Below are 12,366 nucleotides of genomic sequence, written 5' to 3'. Positions count from 1 at the left end.
AATAACTATAGTTATGTTTCTGATTTTATAGATGGTCTACGGCCATACCACCCTGAATGCACCCAATCTCGTCTGGTTTTTATAGATGATGAAAGAGACTCAGAGAAATTAAATTACTTTCCCAGCATCAGAATGAATAAGTGACCAACCCAGAGTTTAAAGCCAGATAGTAAGGACCCCAGCATCAATGTTTTTAAGCTCTGTAAATACTTTCTTGTACATAGAGTGTACTAGAACTTTCAGATAGATTAATAATTGGATGCATGGATGAATTAAATGCAAGAAACTTTCAGAATTAATTCTGAGTCCTCTAGAAAAGCAGGTAGTTGTGAAGAACACAAAGAATTTCAGGTGAATGAATACAGCTAATGATTCTGGGGAAAGAGCACACCACACACATACATACACACACACACACACACACACACACACACACGCATGTGCACATACACATGTGTGCACAGATAAAAAGACAGAGACAGAGTATTCATACACATATTGTAAAAATCACTAAGTTGGTTCTCTAGATCAAACATGATACATGAGGCCATAAAGGAGTAGAACTGAATGTGAGATAAATAGTGAAGATCTATTATCTCTGTTCATCATAAGGATCTTGTGGAATTTGATGCATCTCAATGAGGAATATTTGACCATGTGCATCCTCCTTCTAGAAAATTCCTATCTATAGGATAAAGAAGCAATATTGACTTCGACTCTCTGCTGCTCCTGTCTTGTGTCTGAGCCTTTCCATTCTCATATTCCTGCTCACCCAAATGTGAGTTACTCCCTAGATTGAATGGATGGTTCCTGCTATGGTTTGAGGCTGGATTATTTGATCAAAATGCATATTAGTCTTATTCTCCAGTGATTGCCTTACATGTCATACAGCTGAGATCATCCCCATATTGCGTTCATTTTAACATTACAATATGGATACAAAATAGTTAACCTTTTCAGGAATTCACAGTCAGATCCATTTTAAATTGACTTCTGCATCAAAACAAATAAATCCTTTTCTCTTTGACAAGTGATAGTAAACAAAATAATTAATCTGGTCTCCTAGAGCTCACATGCAGACATGTTTTGTGTTTGAGAACTTCTGTCAATCAATTAGCAGTTGTAAGCAGCTTGTTTTCTAAAGCAATCTGTAAACCCTTGCCCATTGTAAAAGTGCTAACTAATCAAACCCCTGCTGTTTCTCCATTCTTCTTTCATTTTTAGTAAAGGGGGACTACAGTCTAGTTATATATACAATTACACTAACATGATTATCCAAAGGGAGGTCTTAAGTACATAGGAGAGCTGTCTAGCTAAATAAAACATGAACTTAAGGTTGTCATCTGAGAATAAAATTAAGAAAAATCTAATTTATATAATCTAATAAAACTTAATGGATTAATTGAATTGGCCTTTTTGAGAAGCATCCACCATTAGATGACTACATGTCAATGAGACCTCACATTCAGTGATTTGAAAATAGCATTTGTGTGCCATAATATTATTCTAATACCAGAAGGTGAATAGTGACTAAATGAAGCACAGCCTTCCCAAGAAAGATAGGGAGACAGGAGATAGATGATCACAGCAGTGATGAGATGATCTACTATCACCCAGGTAGTCAAAAGCACCTGGGCACTTACAGCACTGCAGAACAACAAGGACATCTGGTCATCACCAAGAGAGCTTTTTGGTCTACCTAGCAAGCTGTCTTTGTTAGAGTTTCTACTGCTGTGAAGAGACATCATGACCATGATAACTCTTATAAAGGAAACATTTAATTGGGGTGGCTCGCTTACAGTTTCAGAGTTTCAGGCCATTATCATCATGGTGGGGAGCACAGCTGCATGCAGGGTGCAGGCAGATGTGGTGCTGGAGAAGTAGCTGAGAGTCCTACATCTTGCAGACAACAGGAAGTCGACTGTGGCACTGAGCAAAGCGGAAGCAAAAGAGTCCTCAAAGCCCACCTCCACAGTGACACATTTCCTCCAACAAGGTCTTACCTACTCCAACAAAGCCACACCTCCCAATAGTGCCACTCTCTTTAGGGGCCATTTTATTTCAATCCACCACATTCTATTCTCTGCCCCCAAAGACTTGTAGCCATATCATAATGCAAAAATGCATTCATTCCAACTTCAAAAGTCCCCATAGTCTGTAACAGTCTCAAACTTGTTTCAAAGTCTAAAGTCTCTTCTGAGACTCACAGCAATCTCTTAATTGAAGTCCTCTGTAAAATTAAAATAAAAAAGCAGATCACATACTTCCAGCATATAATGGCACAGGATATATTACCGTTCCAAACGTAGGGAAGGGAGCATAGTGAGGAAATACTGGACCAAAGCAAGAGTGAAAACCAGCTGGGCAACCTCCAAACTCTGCATCCCCATATCTGATGCCAAAATGCTCTTCAGATCTCCATCTCCAACTCCTTTCAGCTTTGTTGAAGTATTCAGCAACACACTTCTTTCTCTTGGGCTCAATCCAATACCTATTAGCAGCTCTTCTCGTCAGGTATCCCACGACTCTAGCATCGCTAACATCTTAGGGTCTCCAAGGCAATTCAGGCTTCAACTTCAGAGCTTCATACAATGGCCACTCTAGGCCTCCATTCAGGGACACCCCTGACATATGCCTGGCTTCAGTGGCTTTCCCTCATCTCGGGGGCAAATTCCATAGCCCCTTTCTTTCACCCATAACCACAGAACCATATCCCTGAAGCTGCCAAGTTCTGCTGCTCGCTGGGGCTAGAACATGCCCTCCTCCTTCAAATACATCTTCACCATCCTTCTGCTTTTCATTTTGACCTACACTGCCTAAGCTTGGCTGTCCTGTAACTTGCTCTGTAGACCAGGCTGGCCTCAAACTCAGAGATCTGGCAGCCTCTCCCTCTGGAGTGCTGGGATTAAAGGTACGCACCATCACACCCAGCACTGAGTTTTTCTTTAAGTCCTTTTCACAAATTGGAAACTTAGCTGTGTGGGGTCTTGCCCTGAGGTCACCATCTCTTTAATCTGTTTATCTCCTTGAACACAGGATTTAGATCTAGTCCCCTTTCTGGTGCCCCTTTTCTCAACCTGTACATTCTGTATTTTTGTTTGCTCATCTTGCTCCTTTTCATTAAAAATCTTCACTAGAGTTACCACTAATAACCAAACAGCAGAGTCTATAGGGGGCTGTTTTGAGATTTCCTCCACTGACGGAATTAATCCAAAACTCTTCACTTTATCCTCAGGCAAACTCTTCAGGCAAGGGCAAGAAAGTAACCATACTCTTCACCAAAATATCACAAGAACAAACTGTAGACAACATACTAAAACTCTTCTCCTCTGAAACATTTTGAGGTAGCCCCCCACCACCACAGTTCATCAAATCACACTCAGCACCACTGTCTTCCATGCTACTACTAGTATGGCCCATTAAGCAGTGCTTAAAACAGTCTACAGCTTTCCTAACCCAAAGTCCTAATTCCTCCAAACAAAAACATGGTCAGGCCTATCACAGCAATATCCCAGTCCATGGCATCAACTTCTGTCTTCCTTAGGGTTTCTATTGCTGTGAAGAGACACTGTGACCACATCAACTCTTATAAAGGAAACATTTAATTGGGATGGCTCACTTACAGTTTCGGAGATCTAGAGGTTCAGACTATTTTCTTTCAAACCACCACACAAGCCAATCCATAGAGTATAAAAGGATGTATGCAAATCTAGTAATTTTATCACCTGTCACTGACTACTACCACTGCTTCCTTTGATTTCAAGTTCATCTAGAAATCTTCTAGCTTCCTTTTGGCTCTGTCAAAGTTCTTTTGTCAGTAAGAGAGAACTTAGTCACTCCTGTCATCCTGAATTTCACTTCTCATCATAGATTATAAATTTATTTTAAAATGTAGTCTATAATCATTAATTAACATGAATTCATTTATTGAAAGATTATTTCAACAATGATCGATAAAACCAAATATCTAAGCCCTGCCCTAGGATGCCACAGAATCCACAAGTGCCTTCCCCTTTTGACTTTGCTTTGATGATAGGAGAAGAGGAAGACAATGAATTTCTGTGTTTTCTTCTTTCTATATTATGCATAAACAACTAGGCTAATATGCTGTGTATAACAGAGAACAATGGCATGCTCTGCATATAGGTTGCAATTAGGAACAAATTTGAAGGGGCATTCGTGTATTTGTTTCATACTTTTATATCAAGACCATATCAAGAGCCTTTCTCTTTTCTTTTATGAATGATATGCACTCTAACTTAAAGCATGAGCATCTCCAAATGGGAGCACATTTGTAAATATGATTATTTTCCAAAAATAAATAGTTGTATGAGGACATTTCTCAGGGGTTTCTCTATAAATTAATACTTTCTTACTATCAGAATTTGTGTGGGCTTTTGTTACTTTTAAATTTCTCAGTGGTGATCTCTGCTATAGATAATACAGAAAGAGTTGGCAACCAACATGGGCCAAAGACCCGCCCGTGCATTCCATGTGTCAGCAATCTACCTGAAAGCACAGGAGGACTTCTTTCCTTTGCATTTAGTGCATCTTAATTCTTTGTCATCTGCTTCAGTAACCTCGTCAATTGCTGACCCACTGTGTGTGTGTGTGTGTGTGTGTGTGTGTGTGTGCGTGCATGCGTGTGTGTCTGCCTGCCTGTCTGTCTATGTGAAATACCCTTCTGCTCAATGAAAGGAAAAGAGATGATAATCATTGATTACTTGAGGAATCACAGTTTGAGAAGACATCAGGATAGGAGAAACATCCGTTTTCACACTTACTTGTTAAAACAATAAAAGACCTGGAAGAAAACCAATTCATGTGGGTGATTTTTTTCCCTACAGCAAGTCCTTCTTCCTCTCCCTTTACTACCTGTATTAGTTACTTTTCTGTTGCTGTAATAAAATACCATGAACAAAGCAGCAACACAGGAAGGAAATATTCATTTTGTTTACAATTCCAGAGAGAGAGAGAGAGAGAGAGAGAGAGAGAGAGAGAGAGAGAGAGAGGCAGAGACAGAGAGACAGAGACAGAAACAGAGACAGAGTACATCTTGGTGGGGAAGTCATGGCTTGAGGAGTGTGATCCCAGCCTGGCAATCAGGAAGCAGAGACAGACCAGGAAATGGGGTCAGGCTATAAAACCTCAAAGCCCAGCCTTAGTAACATATTTCCTCCAGAAAGGGTCCACCTCCTTAGGTTCCATTACCTTTCAAAACAGTACTGCTAACTTGGGACCAAATGATCAAGTACATGAGCCTCTGGGAGACATTTCTCATTCAAAGAACCCACTATTCCTTTTTGCTTGAGGCTCTTCAGGCTCAGTGTTCATTGACCAGGTCCAATGCATCAAGTACTTTCTCTGGACAGGAAAGAAGTAGAGAGAGAACCAGCTGCTATGGCCTGGATAGATGGTAGCAGTTTTCCCTGCATTATCACAATCTGAAGAAACAAGTGATTTCTTGTTGTCTAATGTCTCTTGGTTATGTATGACTCAGAATTAGTAAAATATCATGATAGTAAGTAGCACAGTAACTTGCTCAACATAGGTTGGTTGAATATGTTAGACCGTCTACTGGAAGTTTCTGCCCACTCTAAGGGTATATGAAAGGAGAAGGTTCTTATGTTTCTCTTACGTCATAAAGGCACCTATTCAAACCGCCCAGATTATTTTCAGGCATTCTTTGTTGAACAACACAGTGACCCAAGAGGCTGGAATATTCTTATCAGATTATTATCCAAGGTGACTTAACACTACCTCAAATCCTAGTTGAAAATAGTTGGATCCAGACATTACAAATTTACAAAGGAAAGTGGATTTGATGGCAAATGTTCTTGATAAAGCAGATCAAAATGGCTTTTTGGAATTCATAGTAAAATATTTTTTTGACTAGATATAATTCATTTGTTGGGATATATGCCCATGAAGAATGTACTAGGTCATTTTTGCCAAAAATACTTTTTAAAGTTGTGTAACTACTCTTATATTTTTGGTTGTGAGCCTAGCCTTTAATGGTTGAGCCATCTCTCCAGCCACGGGAGGCCTTGCCTTCTTGTAGGTGGGAGTGGGAGGGGGATTGGGAGGGGGAGGCTGGAGGAGCAGGGGGGAGGAGGGAAGAGGGGGATCTTTGGTGTGTAAAATGAATGAAAGAATTTTAATAAAAGAAGGTGGGAGTTGTGCAGCTACAAACTGTGGCATCTCAGAACCGTGCAGATTTTTTATACATTATACCAAATACAATTAACTACCTTTTTTAATCCACATGATAAAAACTTATTTTAACATATTTTGAGAAGCACATTGGGTAAGCCTGTGGTACTTATATCTATATACAATAGTTGAAATAGTTGAAGACGAAGTCAGAAATTTTTCTTTCTTAGCAAAACAGGTACTTTGCAAACTGTCCTATAAAACTGTGCAAAACCATGGTCTTGCTAGCTAGCGTAAAACAATCTATCCAGGGTAAGCAACAACAGTGCACATGAACAGTCTTTCATTAAAGACTTAAAAAAGGAAAAGACAACACAGTAACTTTTGTCTGGATTCTGCAGACTCCCTTTCCTCATTCTGGTATATCATCCTCCAGATTAGAAAGGTTGGTCAGGTCAGGCTTTATGTGAGACATAGAGAATACCAATAAGGCAAACACTGAGAAGCAAGGCTACGTCTGGTGGGTTAGAATGCTTAAACTACCTTTTAAGAGCAAGCCCTCCTCTTGGTGAAGGTTTAGGTTTGACTCCCGCTTGATTCGGTAGCAACATTTACCAGCCACGTGACCTCACGCAGGCCAACTGCACAATGGCAACTCATCTCATCTGGGAAATGAGGTGAGGATGTTGGCAGCTCATCCTTAACTGCACCGAGAGGTAACCAGCTCACTAGAGTAAAGCCCTCATTAGCATGGTACCTGGTCCACAAGGAGTACACAGGTGTTAGAAGGTAGGACTTAGCTCAGAGGTCGTTTGTAGGTCATATCATCAAGGGAAGGGAGGTGGTGAGAACCATCAGGAAGCCCAAGTGGAATTGCTTGTTTACAGGCTAGAATAAAACTAGCAACAACAGCAAAGGCCCCTGGGTATGTGATGTGTTCTCTAAAACCCCAAGGTAATGGGGGGCGGGGGCAAAGCTGCAGTTAGCATTTCTAAATATTCAGATATAAATGTTAACTGTGTCAATACATCTGGAGGCTGTTTTCCTTTGTTGATTCAATACTGATTTTTTTCTACCCTAACAGTGGTCCCCTGGGGACTTGCTCACTCATTTCATTCCCTGGACGTAGGAATGCTGACACTTCTTTCTGTCTAGTCATCTGCACTTATGTGAAAACATTCCTCTTACTTTGTAGTGGATTTGTAAGGCAAACAACATTAGGCGCACATGCCAATGTGGGCAACCCTTCTCAGTCATGCCTTTATGCTTGGGCATACCACTAATTTGGGCATACCACTAATGGAATTCTTATTTCATAGTCCTTCACCATCCCCACTGTATGAGCAATGAACAGACAAGCAGAGAAACAAAACAGGGCTGAAGGGCTCTTTCTAGTACTCTCTGAGATGAAGGTTTTTCTCTTCATCACAACATGGTACCAAACCTCACCAGTGCAGCCCACATTCCCAGGACACGTGTTGGCGCCTATGTGTAAATCAAGTGCAGACCCAACCTACAAAAACAGACATTCTCTAGAGAGGAACTGCTGGGCAGATGGCTCTTCAAAGGTGTTTAGGAGGGAGCACTGCTGGTTTGGTTTAGGAGGGAGCACTGCTGCTTTAGCTTAGCAGGGAGCACTGATGGTTTAGGAGGGAGTACTGATGGTTTAGCTTAGGAGGGAGCAATGCTGGTTTGGTTTAGGAGAGAGCACTGCTGATTTAGGAGTGAGCACAGCTGGTTTAGTTTAGGAGGGAGCACAGCTGGTTTGGTTTAGGAGGAAGCACTGCTGGTTTAGTTTAGGAGGGAGCACTACTGGTTTAGTTTAGGAGGGGGCACTGCTGGTTTGGTTTAGGACAGAGCACTGCTGGTTTAGGAGGGAGCACTGCTGGTTTAGTTTAGGAGGGAACACTGCTGGTTTAGTATCACTGAGTATGAACTATGGCCACACTGTCTCCTCACTCTCTTTTACCTCCCATCCTTCTATTGAGTTTCTTGAACAGGAGATATAAAAAGAGATGATGAACGAAAGTCCTACCCAAGCCGGGCGGTGGTGGCACACGCCTTTAATCCCAGCACTCAGGAGGCAGAGGCAGATGGATCTTTGTGAGTTCGAGGCCAGCCTGGTCTACAGAGCAAGATCCAGGAAAGGCGCAAAGCTACACAGAGAAACCCTGTCTCAAAAAACCAACAAAACAAAACAAAACAAAAAGTCCTACCCAAGATTGGTTGTTGGGGGGAGGGGGGAAGCAAATACCCCACGTGGTAATCCCATGCACACAATGAAATTAACAAATGTGTTGGTGATAGGTCCAGAAGGTTCTTCCTTCAGAGAGATAATGTTTTTATACCCAGATGATACAACACAACACACTTGATCTAGCCACAGCATGTAAAAAGCAACCTCAAAATACCCACAGGAACTGTAGTAATTCCACAACACCTCCATAGCAAATGCTTCTTTTTATATGAAGAAGAAAAGAATTGAGGTGGCAAGATACAGAGAAAAATAAAGAATCATAAAGGGGCAGTGTCAATGAAGAGATAAGTAAAGAAGAAACAAAACAATGAAGTGTTCCATGTGTCTGTTTAAACACCACTCACTGTACCTTTTCCCGGGTGCCCACAACAAAGCTGTACAGTCATATTTCTGAAGACAGGAATCGCCTATTTTATAATATTCACATACTATTTAATGCTATTGAAGATCAGGTTTAATGATTTATATTCTCAAATTTCAAATACGTATATTACTTAACAATTAAAATGTGGAACGGTGATGCTGTGGATATCGTTCTGTATAAATAAAACACTGATTGGCCAGTGGCCAGACAAAAAGTATAGGTGGGACAAGGAGAGAGGAGAATTCTGGGAAGTGGAAGGTGGAGGAAGGAGAGACACTGCCAGCCACTGCCATGACAAGCAACATGTGAAGATGCCAGTAAGCCACGAGCCACGTGGCAAGGTATAGATTTATGGAAATGGATTAATTTAAGCTGTAAGAACAGTTAGTAAGGAGCCTGCCATGGACATACAGTTTGTAAACAATATAAGTCTCTGTGTTTACTTGGTTGAGTCTGAGCGGCTGTGGGACTGGCGGGTAACAGAGATTTGTCCTGACTGTGGGCCAGGCAGGAAAACTCTAGCTACAAAGTGATATCTTCATTTTCTTAGATAATTTGAAAACTTTTTGCCTCTAGAAACCTCCATGAAATCACATACAGGAAAATGATAATTTTCTACATATTGCAGGGAGAGGAGGTGGTAAAGGGAGACTGTACACATTGAATCTGTCTGAAGCCCTGAGTTGGCAGGTCTAAACCGAGGGCCACTGCTGACAAGTTCTATAGAGAGTTTCAGAAATTAAACATAAACCATTTAGTTAACTGTCCTAGAAATCTACTTTTATCTCATAATGGCTTCATTAAATGTCAAATTTAAGTAGTTTATGACAAAACTCAAATGGATTGAGAAAACGTGATCAGAATGATATTGAGAATTCATGGAAAAAGTAGACTAAAACAGAAAATATCCACACAGTCTTTCAGCTTTCCTACATCTATATTTTATGTCAGCATAAGCAAAAAGTAAATGACCTAGAATCCCATTCATTTACACTTTAAATTTTACAAAGAGTCTTTAAAGCCCCAGACTTGTTTTGGTAGCAAGAGTCCATCCCTTAAGGATAAACCAGTCAATGAAGCTCTCACTTCCTGCTGCTCCCACCTGCTTTCTCGGAACCCCTCACAGCTCATTTTAGGAACACAATGGTTTTAACCAAAGAGACCTCCAGACAAATCTGTTCTGAGAGGGTCAGAAATGATGCATTTGCCAGATGGAGAAAATCCTTGGAGAAGTGCCTGGAGAGCTGTATTCCTCTTTATGCCTTGAGAGCACATGCAAGAGATGTGATCCCCTTGCTTTATTAAGTATGGTTTTTATGTTTTGGAAGCTTAGACAGCAAATGTACAATCCACACAGGTGGCGCTGAGAGAGACAAAGAAGAAATACTGAGGCTGGAGAGCTGGCTCTGTGGTTGAGAGCACTTGCTGCTTTTTCAGAGGACTGGAGTTCAATTCCCAGCATCCAACCCTCAAAACAGAGCTCAAAAATCAACCTTTCTGGGAAGTCTTCCAGAACCTTCCATCCCTGATACTATCCCCTTCTTTCACACTACTTCTCTATACCTTAGACACAAGTCTGTATAATGTCCATTTAAATCTCCATGCTAATGTGGGTAATTAATAAGGATGGTCTCCTTAGAGTGAAACCTGACATATTCAAATTTCTTACAGTGATGAGATTTTGTACTTAAATCTGTCTGGCAATAAATTGTAATGGATAATTCGGCACACTTGATTTTGAATGGTTCTTCACCTATAAACCTTCTGTCACTGGGCAATTAAATTCCATTTCTCATTCCTGTACAGGGGCAAGCATGTGATTGACTCGACAGAAAGTGAACGGGGGTTTGGTTAATTATATTTTGACTTATTGTCGATGTGGCATGTATATGTATGGGCACACATGTACCAAGGATTGAAAGTAGAAGTCAGAAGACAGCTTATTGGAATCATTTTTTTCCTTCCACTGTGGGTCCCAGGGATCCAACTCAAGTCATCAGGCTAGGTAGCAAGCACCTTCACCCACTGCTGCAAACCAGGTTTTATAACAAAATACTACTTGACTGACAATATATTTTTAATTTTGGGGGTGAAAAGAAAGAAAAGGAGCATTTAAATGAACAAGATAACACCTAAGGCTTAAAGAAACTAGAAAAGAGTTTGATTTTAGGTACTTATAAGAAAATGTAATACAGTCTTAGCAGCTAAGTGTATTTTAAAGTTAAATCCAGAATTTACAGAATAAACTTAATGAGGAACTTTAAAAATATTTCCCTCTAAATTTCAAAACAGGAAACATATTTGTTATCAGCTGTAATCTCAACTGGAATCAAATTAATTTCCATTGTGTGTTACATTAGCATATATTAAAACTATCAATTAAGGGCTGGCAAGCTGGCTCACCACCTAAAGGCACTTAGTCCTCAGCCTGACGACCTGAGTTGCATCCATGGAACCCACATAGCAGAAGGAAAGAGACAACTCTAGCAAGTTGTTCTCTGATCTCCACCAGCAAGCTGTGCCACGTGCCCCACATATGTGTGCATGCACACATACACAAAGGAATAAATAATATGCAATAAAAACTTTTAAAATTAGCAATTACTACTAATACACATTTTTCCCATCTCAGCCAATCTTTGCATTGAAAAATCAACAAGAAAAACAATGTTTCTTGTTTCTTGAATAACTGGAGTACAGCAATCCAAATTTGCATACATCTCAAAAACATTTTCAAGATAGCTTAGATTTAGCTCATCTGTCAACAAGTGAAGACTCCTGGGAAAGGTAATGTACTTTTTTCTTCGAGTTTGCATTGAGGTGTTAAAGTTAGCTTTCCCTGTGTTTCCTAAGGAAGAGGTACCACAGTCTTCATCACAAGTAAGAGCCTACAGTTGGTTAGTACATTGCAAAAGCTTCAAGTGTTTACAAGACATATTATAACAGCAGAAATGGTTACTTGGCAAATAGCTTTGAGACTAAATTTAGTAAGAAGGACAAATTCCAGGGGAACTCATGTACGCACATTTGGGTTTGCGCTCACAAACTATCCGGATGCCCATCCCAGTATAGAACAGATCCAAACCTCCAGGGCCTCCACAAACCCACTCAGAGAGGGCCATTCACATCTTCACTTTAGGATGGTTAGGGCAGCATCTGGACTGGAGCAAGCCAAGGCAGGACCAGGACAAAGCTGTACTGGTGATGTGGTAAGATTTGATTATGGGTACTATTCACACTCAGCAGCTGCAGATGAATAGAGCTGCATGGGATTGAATGAACAGAAAACATGCAATTGTTCCTTTTGCATGGATGGCAGTCCGAGACACATTTAGGGTGAGGGGCATTCTCAGACTCTTCATGATCTTTTATTTTCTTTTATAGTTAAAAGGGTATGCCTACTTTCTCAACTACAATGGGATCTGCCAGCACAAGAGTCAACAAACTCAGAGGAGACAAAGACATTCTTTCCTGGACTGCTCCTGAGAAGCTTCAGGGCTTCCAGACCACATAATGTCACAGAATTATTTGTAACGCTTCTTTAAAAGGGTAACGGGGTTGAGAAATAAACTGCACATGGAAGAACAGGCTC

At 40.6% G+C, this 12,366-nt stretch overlaps 1 protein-coding gene across 1 annotated transcript in view; it reads right to left on the bottom strand.

Annotated features, from left to right (window-relative positions):
- The window catches only part of Aig1 (androgen induced 1), a 222,219-nt gene that overhangs the window by 165,403 nt on the left and 44,450 nt on the right, over positions 1–12,366 (bottom strand). The gene's annotated exons all lie outside the window — the stretch shown is intronic.

The sequence above is a fragment of the Peromyscus eremicus genome, chromosome 8b (genome assembly GCF_949786415.1).
Source record: "Peromyscus eremicus chromosome 8b, PerEre_H2_v1, whole genome shotgun sequence".
NCBI lineage: Eukaryota > Metazoa > Chordata > Mammalia > Rodentia > Cricetidae > Peromyscus > Peromyscus eremicus.
The sequence above is the reverse complement of the archived record's forward strand: the minus strand, read 5'-3'. Positions and strand labels throughout refer to the sequence as shown.